The sequence below is a fragment of the Pinus tabuliformis genome, chromosome 1_2 (genome assembly GCF_031772625.1).
Source record: "Pinus tabuliformis cultivar Carrire ecotype Pingquan chromosome 1_2, CPIR1, whole genome shotgun sequence".
In the NCBI taxonomy this organism is placed as follows: Eukaryota; Viridiplantae; Streptophyta; class Pinopsida; order Pinales; family Pinaceae; genus Pinus; species Pinus tabuliformis.
Window position 1 is genome coordinate 452,243,190 of NC_142298.1, and position 12,406 is coordinate 452,255,595.

Sequence of the window (12,406 nt, forward strand, 5' to 3'; positions counted from 1 at the left end):
AAACAAAAGTGTAAATATACAACTAGTTCAATAAAAAAAAAAATGCAATAATCAAATAATGAGAGAATGACTATGAGACCCAGTATCCTTGCTGCTTCAGCAAAAGGACAAGATGATTCTATCACGTCATTAGTTCATTAAAAGGCTATGTGCATCATTAATCTACAATCAACTTGAAAGCAATTTATGTACAATAATATACATGTTAAAAAGAAAATAAAATGCAGTAATTCAAACTGTACATTAATATACATGAAAATCAGAAAAAGAAATACAAGAAATTAATGTGACAACTATACAAGGCAGGGGCCCCCTTCCACCTATGAAATCAAATGCTTAAAGGAAAATAAAGACATCAAATAAAGAACTAATGACATCGGCCCAGTATCTATGCTGCTGATTTAAAATGAAAATGAAATGTGAAATCTAAGTGACACTACATAAAGGAGACAAATCACACTACTTTAACCTTTTCTTAACCTTTTTGCCTTTCAGCTAGATTTATCATGTGATAACAGTTATGAACAAGTCAGCAATGTGAGTCTTAAAGCAAACTAAACCAAGATGTACTAAGTGATATTTTGGCTCCAATAAAGTTATTTGATTATGGAAAAAGAACCATCAATAGATGAACAACTTGATATCTAAGAGCAGAAAGTAAAGTGCAAGTTAAAGAAATGATACTAATGAAAATCAAACTAGAAAAATAAAGGTCAGCAACATAGACAAGATGATCACATATGCCATTAGTCATGAAATCAAATCAAAATTAAACACACTTGCATGAATTAAAATTGCATGAATGAAAAATCTAATCTACCTTACATTCTACAAAGCAATATTTACAAAATGAAATCTACTCTACTTACATCCTAATATTTTCCATGACATCTACTTCACATCTCCTTCCATGTTGAGAACATCAAAGCTTTATTCAATTTCTTCAAAAGTACAAAGTACAAAAGCTTTCAAAAGCCATGGGACTAACAAGCTGAAAGGACTAAGAAAAGACTAAAAGGGAAGACTAACAAATGAAGGAGAGAGATCTCCTATTTATACAAAAAGATGAGAGCCATCTCATTAATGAAAATCCATGAATCTCTCCCTCTTCCTCTAGAGTCCTAATCAAAATAGGAACTGATAAGACACATGTCTTCTTAGAGTTACAATACAATTAGGAGATGTGACACATATCCTCATGATCCCATGATTATTTCCAACCAAATTCGAATTTGGCCTTGGGGTGCCACATAAGGGTCTTCTAGAAGTCTCCTTTCAACCTACACATGTCAACAACCTCAACCCATTTGTTAGGTATAAGCATATGCACATTATTTTCTAATGTTTAACCACAAATTCACTTAAAAGGCTTAGAAATAATAAATATTGGAAAAACACAAAGGTGGCCCAATGATAATGAAAGTGGGATGAATGTGGTGACATAGTGGTGAAATGGAGATGAAATGGAGGTGATATAATGGTCATAATAGTGAAAGTATAATACAAATGAATGACATTTTCAAGACTCAACATACCCCCCAACTGAAGCTATTGCATGTCCTCATGCAATATATATTACATTAACTCTTTTGATCCTTGAGCTTTTGCTTAACTTTGCATGATATCATTTGATAACTTCATATTTCTGCAAAGTGTTTCACTTGAATTGCAACATGGTTGGTTCTTGTGTTACAACCATTTTTTTTTTTTTTGCCTTCTATTTTGATCTTTGAACTTTGCATAATGATATTTTGATTATTGTTGCAAAGTATATCTTTATTGGATTGCATGATGGTTGGTTCTTGTGTGACAACCATGATTTTGTTTGTATCCAATTTATCCTTTAAGCACTTTTTCAAAAGCCATTGTATGCTCATAATAGTAATGTAATAATTGATATATGTTGGAAGTATGTGAGCTTTTGAATATGATATGGACATGGCAAGATATGAATATGAATGTATTCCCCCCCCAACTGATGGTATTGGCAATTTTATGAAATGAGGAAGAGAAATGTTTTTCCAACAATTATCATTCTAGCTTTTTATGGAATTCTATGGTCAAAAGTTAGAAAATGACGTACCTTCACTTACCCTTTGGAATGGATGAGTTGTATATGTGGTGGCTGAAAACTTCTGATCATTTTCTTCTTCAAGTGGCTGATCAAGAGGAGTCATGGATAGAGAGATAAGATGACTTTTTATTGCTTCTACTAAAACTTGATGAATCTGCTCCAAAATGCTGAAAATAATAGTCTTCATGTCTTCAAAACTCATTGGCACAATTCCTACTATGTGAAAAGATGTTCTGATGTCGAACATAGTAGGAAATTGTTGGCTTAGTGGCCATTAATGGATGCCACTAGTCAACACGAGAACTCTCACCATTGATGACAATGAGAGTCAAGATGCCCAAACACATCTTGCTAGGTACGAATGAATTTGTTGATGTCGAGTCACCTAGAAGATCTAACGAACAAGGGACATTAATGTATTCCCATTGTTTGTCAGCATGAGGACTTGCCATTAAGGCATGCAAGCCTCAAGGTGTTTTTACAAAGAACTTAGACTCAAAGGACTATGGACTCAATAATTTGCATTAAAGCAGGGCTTATTTGCAGAATGAAAATGACAAGGAATGGAAAATGAAAATGGAAAATGGTAATGGAGAACAGAAATGGCAATGGCAATAAGCATGTGAATGAGCCTCTTGCTTTTATTTGTGGGTTATGAATAGACAAAAAGAGATGGAAAGCGTATGTGAATATAAGTGAAAAGTATGGAGTGGATTGAGGTGAATGGTTTATTATGAAGTATGGATGTGATGGATGGATGTGATGGAGACAATAGTATCTGAAAGTTTTTCAAGTGTTTGGATCTGATTTTGCATCAACATATTTCCTCTTTGTTGCTGATCATCCTCTTATGAAACAAATTGGTCTCTTAGAGAGACACCATTCTCTTGTAGTCATTTGTCCTTCCTCCTGAAACCTGCAAAAAAACTAATACTTCTTCTGCAATGGAATGTAAGATTATCAAAGGAGAGAGGTGATCAATCTCTCTAGTTATGATATTTACACACAAAACTAAGAATTTGTATTAATGAAACAAGTTCTCAAAGGAAAAATCAAAATAATTTATACCTGCTTTGGAATTGGTGTCCAAGTTGAATGTTGCTTATTTTCAGCAATTTATTTCATTATTTGCCATTTCAAACTCTAATGATATATTTCTCATTGCATAGATCTTGTTGAGATCTTTCCAATGGTACTTAAATCTTCAAAATCTGATTTTGTATGAGAAAGATAGGCTGATTTGAACAATGAGGTTTTTCTGGCTGCGGAATTGGGGAACAGCTCTGTAGCTAAAAATCTTGAATAAAAAGTTAGCCATTCATCTTTCATTATCAGTCCAAAATTAATCAATACCTTCAGAAAAGTGAGAAAATAACTTGTTCATTTCATTGATTCAAAATTATTATTTTTTTTTGACATGCAGCGACTTAGTGTGGCGACTTTGTGATAATACACAATTTGACTTCCCTTTGACCGGGGTATTTTTCATCAAATTTGACCAAATGAATAGGACACCATCCATGTACCAACATTCCCCCAGCTACCCATGTGACTTGTTTTGCTTGATGACACCTGCAACCTAGAGTTTAACAAAACAGCTGCGGAATCTGGGATTGGCTGCGGAAACGCTGTGTGAGCTGCGGAAACGCTGTATTGGCTGCGGAAAGTGCAGAGTGTAGAAAGTACTGTGAAATGGAGTGGCTGTGTGCGTGGAAGACAAGAAAAATGTGGAGGAGTGAAGGTTGTAACAAATTGTTGTCCAACCTCAATAGATACTTCATATCCAACAAGATCTTGTAATCATTCCAAAACTTGTGATGACTCTGTCTACAAGATCTGGTTTCAACATGCGTATAAACATTGTCTTCTGGCTATAGGCTCTAGCCCCTCCCTGGATATCTTTGCATATGATCCTCAAAATGTATATCGACATATGTAACAAGCAAACAGTTGTTGTAAACCTTTCTTGTTGTGATGGTATCGCTAGTCTCATCTCGTCTGGCGGACTTTTTTTATTGTTTGGTGGAAACTTTGTCAACATCGATACCTCATTCGATGTTTTGATGGATGGAATACGGCTGTAAGTGGAATAGCCGCAGTGTTATGCAAGGTAATACGAGTTTGAAACGGAACTGTGGAGCTTGAAACAGAGCTGCAGTGTTTGAAACAAAGCCGTAGAGTTTAAAACAGAACCGTGGATTTTGAAGCGAGAATAAGAGTGGAAATGGTGTGAGTGAGTGAGGGAGTGGAAGACAAGCAACGGAAATAAGAGTTATACAGTGGAGAAGAGCCGTACTTGGTTCACGCCACGTTTATCAATTGGCTGTGAAGAGCCGTATCCAACCAAATCACGTAATGGAGTGAAAACAGAGCCGTCTTTACTTGGATCACTGCTGGTTTTAATGAATTGCAACGGGTGGCATATGGGCAAAGAACATGGTAGAGGTGGCAGCATAGAACCGAATTTGAATTCCCCTTCTTCAGGTATGCCGAACACATCAAACTATCAGTTAACTCACGTTTTTCTTCACGCGGTGGCAAAAAAGAGGCTCCAAAGAACCGAAAATTTCTCCCAGACCGCCACAAATTTCTTCGAACGGTTTCTGAGTTATCTAATTAACCCACCTGGAAAAAAAACCCATGTTTTAGGTTTTCAAAATTCGTCTCCATTTGGTCAATTCGAACGTTTGAAGTTTGTCTTTTTTTCTGTGTTTACGCATTTTGCTTGAGTTAACAATTCTGCATTCCGCTATGAAATTGATTTTGAAAATTTTTTTTATATGGAATACTTGGAGGAGAGGCAGCTGAAGGATCTGATCAAGAAGCATTCCGAGTTCATTAGCTACCCCATTTATTTGTGGACTGAGAATACCACCGAGAAGGAGGTCAATGACGACGAAGAGGAGACAGAGGAGAAGAAGGAAGATGAAGGGGATATCCAGGAAGTGGAGGATGAAAAGGAGAAAGATAAGAAGAAAAAGAAGGTAAAGGAAGTGTCGCATGAATGGAGTCTCGTCGACAAGCAAAAGCCCATCTGGATGAGAAAGCCAGAGGAGATTACAAAGGAAGAGTATGCATGGTTCTATAAGAGTCTCACCAATGATTGGGAGGATCACTTGGCCGTGAAGCATTTCTCTGTAGAGGGTCAATTGGAGTTCAAGGTTGTTCTCTTTATTCCGAAGAGGGCTCCATTCGATCTCTTTGATACAAAGAAGAAGCTCAACAATATTAAGCTTTATGTGAGAAGGGTTTTCGTAATGAACAACTGTGAGGAGCTTATTCCCGAATACCTAGGAATGGAGATAGCCATAGATTGTTTTTTTCTCTGAAATTGTGAATTTTTATATTGCTTAGTCATTACTGCATTTTCATTTTATTGCACTAACATCTTGACTGTAAATGTGAAAAACAGTGGTGGCTGCGGAAACCAGTATCAGCTGCGGAAACAGGTATCAACTGCGGAAACCAGTGTCGCAGCAACCACTTAGCTAAATAGAGATAGTTAGGCAATCTTAATGGAAATGATCATGGGGAAATAACTTTTATTGATGAAATGGATGGCATGGAGTGAAAATGGAAATGAAATGAAGTTTATTTTTTCTCTTCTTCTTTTTTTTTTCTTGAATCAATTGAAGTGATGAAGTTTATTTTGTCTCCTATTTTTTCTTAACAATTCTTTTTCTGATCCTCCAGATCACATAGAGTGTAGGAGGAGAGCATACTCAAGAATAATTAACTTCTTTTTTTTTTATATATAACAATCATTTTTCTGATCCTCCAGATCACACAAAGTGCAAAAGGAGAGCATACTCAATAATTGTTAATTTTTTTTTTTTTAGATGTAAGAAATAAGGTCTCCTAATTACACATCCCCGGCAACGGCGCCAAAATGTCTAGTCAATTTAATGTCTTAAATTGCTCTACATAAATTATCAATCCGGGTATCGTAAACTGATGAAGTGTGGTGCACTATATGTGCTTAGTTAACCTTTCTCTTACTTCGTTGTTTTATAGTTTATTTTGTTTTTGGGGTTTTGTTCTTGTTGGTTTTCTAAGGTCTTAAGAATACTTTTAAAGGACAAGTATGGATAAAGATTTCAAAACAAGGCCTATGTCCTTAATGGTAACTTCCAAAACTTAGCACTTCAAAAGAACTTAAAACATGTTATTGATGGAGTTAGTATTTAAACAAAAGTGTAAATATAAAACTAGTTCAATCAAAATAAAATGCAATAATCAAATAATGAGAGAATGACTATGAGACCCAGTATCCTTGCTGCTTCAGCAAAAGGACAAGATGATTCTATCACGTCATTAGTTCATTAAAAGGCTATGTGCATCACTAATCTACAATCAACTTGAAAGAAATTTATGTACAATAATATACATGTTAAAAAGAAAATAAAATGCAGTAATTCAAATTGTACATTAATATACATGAAAATCAGAAAAAGAAATACAAGAAATTAAAGTGACAACTATACAAGGCAGGGGCCCCCTTCCACCTATGAAATCAAATGCTTAAAGGAAAATAAAGACATCAAATAAAGAACTAATGACATCGGCCCAGTATCTATGCTGCTGATTTAAAATGAAAATGAAATGTGAAATCTAAGTGACACTACATAAAGGAGACAAATCACACTACTTTAACCTTTTCTTAACCTTTTTGCCTTTCAGCTAGATTTATCATGTGATAACAGTTATGAACAAGTCAGCAATGTGAGTCTTAAAGCAAACTAAACCAAGCTGTACTAAGTGATATTTTGGCTCCAATAAAGTTATTTGATTATGGAAAAAGAACCATCAATAGATGAACAACTTGATATCTAAGAGCAGAAAGTAAAGTGAAAGTTAAAGAAATGATACTAATGAAAATCAAACTAGAAAAATAAAGGTCAGCAACATAGACAAGATGATCACATATGCCATTAGTCATGAAATCAAAGCAAAATTAAACACACTTGCATGAATTAAAATTGCATGAATGAAAAATCTAATCTACCTTACATTCTACAAAGCAATATTTACAAAATGAAATCTACTCTACTTACATCCTAATATGCTCCATGACATCTACTTCACATCTCCTTCCATGTTGAGAACATCAAAGCTTTATTCAATTTCTTCAAAAGTACAAAGTACAAAAGCTTTAAAAAGCCATGGGACTAACAAGCTGAAAGGACTAAGAAAAGACTAAAAGGGAATACTAACAAATGAAGGAGAGAGATCTGCTATTTATACAAAAAGATGAGAGCCATCTCATTAATGAGAATCCATGAATCTCTCCCTCTTCCTCTAGAGTCCTAATCAAAATAGGAACTGATAAGACACATGTCTTCTTAGAGTTACAATACAATTAGGAGATGTGACACATATCCTCATGATCCCATGATTCTTTCCAACCAAATTCGAATTTGGCCTTGGGGTGCCACATAAGGGTCTTCTAGAAGTCTCCTTTCAACCTACACATGTCAACAACCTCAACCCATTTGTTAGGTATAAGCATATGCACATTATTTTCTAATGTTTAACCACAAATTCACTTAAAAGGCTTAGAAATAATAAATATTGGAAAAAAATAAAGGTGGCCCAATGATAATGAAAGTGGGATGAATGTGGTGACATAGTAGTGAAATGGAGATGAAATGGAGGTGATATAATGGTCATAATAGTGAAAGTATAATACAAATGAATAACATTTTCAAGACTCAACAGGAACCAGTCGACCTTTAGGGATTCTTCCCAATGTGCCAATCACATTGAAAGGGAAGACCGTTCAAATGAACGTGATGGTCGTTCAAGGACCCTTGGATTATAACCTACTCCTTGGACGAGACTATATATATTGCATGGGAGCCATCGTCTCCTCACTCTTTAGAGTAATGTGTTTTCCGCATGAAGGAAGAATGGTCAAGCTCGTGGACCAACTTTCATTCCCCGGATCACGCATCGCAAATAGTCATATACCATCCCTAAATGGTCTCTTCACTCAAGAAATGTCTCAACCCACGGTCTGTCCTCTTGATGAGCGCGAGTAATCTGGGAGGATATGACTGGAACCCAGGGGGCATGCATCCTGGTCTGCTTCGGCAGGAAAACCTTGGGTATAGGGTAGGTTTCCGCGGGAGAATATGACTAGTCTGTACCCCGTCCGTCTAGGAAGAGGGGTTATTCTAGAATAAGATTCTCTTGTCAAAGCTACGTGTTTGGCACTGAGGTCATTCACCTTTGTCTATCTCGGTAGACACCGCCGAAGAAGTGTTTTGTTTGAAAGATTAACGGAACAATCTTTGGGTAACCTGAAAGAGGTAGGCCTTTCCTGGTAGAACAAATGTTTTACTTGCAAATTGAGGGGTAACTTTGAAATCATACTTTATACCTGGGGGCATGCAAACCTTTTGGAGTGCAAGCAAGGGGTGGCTATTTATTTTTTGAATTTTTAGGTCCTCCCTTTAAACCTGTAGGTCTAACCCTTTAAACTCGTAGGATTAGTCGTTTTCCGAACTTGCATAACAAAAGGATCCGGAGCAAAGCTTTGTAAGATCTAAGCTCCATAAAAAATAGCATCTTCAATGAGACATTCTTATCATATGACTGGATTAATCGAGCAGTTTTAGCACACAGTTCATGCTCGTTAAAAAATAAACGCAAGATCCGAGCAGTTTTAGCACATAGTTCATGCTCGTTAAAAAATAAACATAATACCGAGCAAATGTTTCCACCTGCGTTTAAGCTCGTTAAAAAATGAAATATTCCGGTAAATAACCACCATGAATGTAGCGACATCAGCCATTAAAGCCTTGGTCGTGTTTTCCCACCGCCTCCACTTTTCCATTGGCCGATCATTCACCTCCATATGATTGTTTACCCATTTTGAGGAACAGCTGCGAAGAGTGATTTCATTAGCCATCCTTGTGAAACTTCCGTGATTTGGAAATTCCAATCCTTCCCTGGAATCAGCTGCTACCCTTTTTATCACTCGTTCCTCAAAAGACGAGTCTTCTTTAAGCTCTTTTCATCTGACTCGTGAAATATGAAAATATTGCCGAGTTTTGGCCTTCCAGCTCGATAAAGTGACCGGAAGAGCTATCCCTCCTCTAGATTTTAATCTTTTTGGACCTGAGGGATTATTGCACAAAAAGATCGAGCGCTTGTTTTATTCGGCTCGTTAAAGATATCGAAAATCCATCCCTTCTGTATTGTTTTATACTTTTTCGGACTTAAGGGATTAGATGACGAAAAGAGTACTTTTGGAGTTAACTTTATGTACCTTTTTAGACTCTCTAAAAATGAAAAGGACCGAGTTATCCTTGTCGTTAGACTCGTTAAATGCATTAAATAGCGACAAATTTGTCTTTAGACGAGAACGAGTTTCCCTATCGCTAGGCTCGTTAAAACATAGCGATGGGCTTACCCGAAGGGCAAGTTATAGAATAAGCATATGTTATCCTCCTCAAGCTTGACAAAAATAAAGAGGTACTGGTCAACAATGACTGGGGAAAAATTGGGAGAAACTCAAGAAAACTTTGATGGTAGCAAGTCACTCTTGAACATGACACTTTTCCTCCGTACCACAGTCGGGTTGGGTTGTTTCATTCACCGGTCACACCACCATGGTCTCGCCATACCATCCATACTTGGGGTAATGCTACCAATCCATCGCATCAGTGTCGCCATATGTTCAAGAGAAGTCGTTCAGAGAAGTCACCTGTGTCCCATCCACTACCATACATTATACTCTTTCATGACCGCCACCCTGAATCATATGTCATCAGATCATTTTCACCTCCATCAAAATCATTAGCTCCGTTCCGTGTCATCGATGTGGGATTCATTAAGGCCCTCCTTTGACGGATCGCTTCTTGTCGACATCAGCTCATTATCCAAGAAGTTGATCTAGGAACACCCCCTTCAGTACTTTGAAGCTTCCATGCCTCAATGGCAAGTTTCTCACTTCCGGCGACAGGTATACATCAATGACCTTCGACCGAAAGATTTTGCGTGGTGTTCGACGCCAAGTCCTCTATTCACACCACGTGAATTGTACTGCAGTACCTTGAGGGTCATAATCATTATCGGTGATTCCTCTCGCGCTTGTTAACAGTTTACATCATTGACTGGTAATCAAGCGATGTCTTTCCATGTTCGACTTCAGAGCAATTCTCACATGGATCGACTTGTACTTAGAGTGAAGATCGGACGAGATTGAAGACCCCGGATCTAGTTTCATCCATCCGGGCTGCGATATATATTCAGAAAATAAAGACATGGAAATGTATAGCTTTGCAGCATAGATAATCATCCTACCAAAAGGATGATGGCTCTTTCAGAATCATCAGTCTATCATCAGACGATTGTCTGTTATATGTACATGAAAATGAATTTATAAAGCTGAGCATGGGAATGCCTGCCTCGGCTAGATCATGAAAAAGTATGAAAATAATGTATTGTATTGTATTGTATTACAGGTCTCCTCCCAGCAATGAAAGAACTTCGGATCCTCCTAATAAAGCATTTCACCCGATAAACGGCCTCATACTTTAGGGGGCAACTGTTATAGACATTTTTGTGCCTTACAGCTATAAACATGAAATGTCCATAATCCAAGGGATCCAAAGTCCCTAAACATGTTGTTCCTACCCCTAGAGTAACAAGGCTAACAAACCACAGCAATTCACAGAAGTTCTCCACCAGAAACTGCTCAAAAACAAGTCAATTCAGGATCAATTCAGAAGCTCCACTAGCTGCCTGCGTTGAAATGTAGAGGCTACACTGGCTAGTTGCATTGCAACGCAGGTGGAAGCACTACCAGGGTGCGCTGATCAGGAAATGGCAAATGTCAGGGTCTCTTGTGAGAGGTGTCACGACTGTGGAAGCTTCCAGAATATTCCTCCATGACACTTGCCTTGCTGAGTTCGACTAAGTGATGAGTAAGAGGCTCTTAGTCTCCAAGTGGAAGTAAGAACTGACAGGAGAGAGGACACTAGTCAGATCACAAGCTGACTCATCCTCACTCCAAACATCTATATATGGATCTCTTCTCCATGAGATCTGGAGTCTGGAATTTTGTTATTGCAAAGAATTGCTGTTGGTTTGAGATTGGAATCATTGGGTGCTTAATGCTTTGAAGGGGGGTGAAGATAGGAATTTCATTTGCTGGGAAGGAGATGCTGGATTGGAACTCTCTTGGTTGTATCTCCTCCTGAACCTTGTTATTCATCAATAAAGCTATCTTGGTTTCTCCTATATGCTGATGTGTCTTTGATGTATGATTGCATTAGTGTATTTGGTTTATTTCTAATCCTGAACTAGTTATGAATATGAATCTATGTCTTTGTGTAGTGTTCCCTTCTTGTGATCTTGCAGGAACCTGTTGAAGCTGGGCGAGCGAGAAGGCAAGTAGCTGGGAACTCTCAAAGAGAAGAGAAACCGGATTGAGGGACAAACGGAAGACACCGGTTAGTCCATCCATCTCTCTTCATTCTTATTTCATAAAGGAAGAATACTAGAATAGTTGTCTTTGTTTGTTGCTAAGGCACTGTCACACCTTAGGTGGATAGGATCGTCCTGCATAGGCATTTTTCCCCACAACAAGGTGACTGCGGAGGACATCTATATTGGAAGTCCACTGCTGATAAAATTCTAAGGGCTGGCTTCTACTGGCCCACTCTTTTTTCAGATGTAAAAAAGCTTTCCATATCATGTCACAAATGCCAAATTTTTTAGGGCAAGAGAAAATTGTTGCCCCTGCCCCTTAAACCAATCTCCACCGAAAAAACCTTTTCAAAAATGGGGTCTTGACTTCATTGGAGAAATCCATCCCTCTTCCTTAGGCCAGCACAAATGGATTTTAACAGCCACCGACTATTTCACTAAGTGGGTTGAAGCCATTCCCTGTAGACAAGCCAATGATACCATCATTATCCAATTCCTTGAGTGCAATATCCTTTCCAGATTTGGTTGCCCTGAGAAAATCATCACTAACAATGCCGCTGCCTTTAAGTCCAAAAAGATGATCAATTTTTGCCACAGATTTCATATTACCTTGGGCCACTCCACAGCCTATTACCCTCAAGGCAATGTTTTGGCCGAATCATCTAACACAAGCCTCATCAACATCGTAAAGAAAGTGCTGGAAGAAAACAAGAAGAACTGGCACAAAAAACTGGTAAATGCCCTATGGGCAGACAGAATTTCAAGCAAAAGATCAATTGGGATGAGCCCTTATGAGCTAGTATATGGCATGGAGGCTAGATTTCCTTCATCCCTGGGCGTTCCTACTATCAAGCTGTTACAAGAAATTCAGGCTGAACCGAATGACATTCAAAG

The 12,406-nt window shown here is 37.7% G+C and overlaps 1 pseudogene; it reads left to right on the forward strand.

Moving 5' to 3' along the window:
• Window positions 1-4,854: 4,854 nt before the first annotated feature.
• LOC149206317 (heat shock protein 90-1 pseudogene) lies at window positions 4,855-5,403 on the forward strand (annotated as a pseudogene).
• Window positions 5,404-12,406: the final 7,003 nt, after the last annotated feature.